Source organism: Helianthus annuus, chromosome 10, assembly GCF_002127325.2.
Source record: "Helianthus annuus cultivar XRQ/B chromosome 10, HanXRQr2.0-SUNRISE, whole genome shotgun sequence".
Classification (NCBI taxonomy): Eukaryota; Viridiplantae; Streptophyta; class Magnoliopsida; order Asterales; family Asteraceae; genus Helianthus; species Helianthus annuus.
This window is the reverse complement of record NC_035442.2, coordinates 51,088,711-51,090,638: the sequence shown is the minus strand read 5'-3', so window position 1 is coordinate 51,090,638 and position 1,928 is coordinate 51,088,711.

Sequence of the window (1,928 nt, the reverse complement as noted above, 5' to 3'; positions counted from 1 at the left end):
TTTATGAGTGTTTTTGACTAACTTTTAATCCGAATTTTTGTCCGAAACTTTCAAGGGTTTACAATTACTGTGTTTTGTACCTACTGTCCAAAATTCAGGTCATTTTCACCGCTAAATCAGTCCAGTTCTGAAAATGTCTCAGAAAACTACCTCGTATCTGGCAACTAGCTTACAACTGGCTCTGATACCAATTGTAGGATCGAGTATGATCTCACTGAGGAGTCAATCTAAGCTAGAGCCTGCTAAAAATGTGGCGGAAACACATTCAAGCATGATACTAAGATGTATGGTACAGAAATGAGTAGAAAACAGACATATCTTCACTTTTAATACTTTTACTTCATTCAGCAACGATTGACAGAGAGTCAGCACTTTGACATACAATTCAAGACAACCGTTACAAATGAAAACTACACAGGGGTATATATAGAAGACTGGAACCGCTTATGTGACATGTCCACATAAGGGATCCAGCTTGGCTCGCTTTTGTGGACAAGTGTCACAAAAGCGGTCCAGCATACAAACTTTCGTATAATTACATTTTCAACCCCTGAACTATTACACAATACCCTATCTAGACCATATACGTTAATCTAACTTTACAAAGACGCAGGCTTTAGACATTATGCACCAACAGATTCACATGATGACGGTTGCATTTGTTGCACAAGGGTGCAGTACCAATATAGTTCTTCCTAGCACGAGGCTGTGCTGGCTGATTTAGTGCAACCTGATCATTCTGAGCGACCACTGCGAAGTTTTGTGAAGCCTTACGCTTCTTCGACTTCTTAGAGGACTCGGTCTGTTTATCCTTTGGTTTATCTTGTGCTGTCTTGTCAGATGGTCTCGGATCGCCTTTTTCGAAAAAGCTTACCCTTCCTGATTTGAGATTCAGTCAGGGTGGCAGATAGTTCAATGGCTTGTCTGACGGTAGTAGGGTTGCTACCAGTAACAATATCCTGAACTGGATCAGGAAGGCCATCGATGTATCTTTCAATTGCCTTATCCAAAGGCGTAACCATGGTAGGACATAACAGACTCAATTCCTCGTAACGATCAGTGTATGCTCGATGTTCAACGCTGTCTTGTTTGAGATCATCAAATTCCCGTTCCAAAGCCCTAAGCTCATGACGAGGACAGAATTCCTTCATCATTAGAGCCCGAAGCTCTTCCCAGGTTTGTGCCATTGCTACATCGGCACCTCGATCCCTCATTATTCCATTCCACCATGTGAGTGCTCTTTTCTGGAATACACTCGACGCAAACTCAACTTTTCGCTCGTTTGGGCATTGCACATGACGAAATGTGCTTTCAAGACTCTTAAACCACTGTAGGAGTCCCGTGGCCCCTTCAGACCCAGTAAATGTGAGTGGCTTAGCTGAGTTGAATGTCTTAAAGGTGCACTGAACATTGTTATTGTTATTGTTTGCCTGATTTATCTGGGCGATAAGGTTCGGGAGTACAGCAGCGAATTGCTGAGCGATTAAGGCTGCCAAAGCGGCATCCTGAGCTTGATCACGTCGAGGAGGCATATTCTAAAAGGGCAAAGAAACATGAGGGAAAAACGAGTGAGATGTCATTGGATATTCAAAACTGGATGTTTAAGAATATCGACAAGGCATAAGGATTGTGACTATTTGTTCGTTACTTAAAACAAACAAACGACACTGTGACAAATCAAAGTAAATGGGTCAACATAATGTATCACTGAAGACATGCTCGCCTATAAGTGAACACTCACCCCAAGAGTTCCCAGGTAAGAGTGACTGGTCCGATACTGTGGATTTGTACGAACACTCTAGCCTTAGACAGAAAACTCAGGGTACAGGCATTCACCCTTCCAGTTTGCACGTGTTCACATTATTTAGACCCAAACTTTGACCAGATTTTGAAAACACCAAAGGCTTAAAAGCCTAAAAACAAATCAT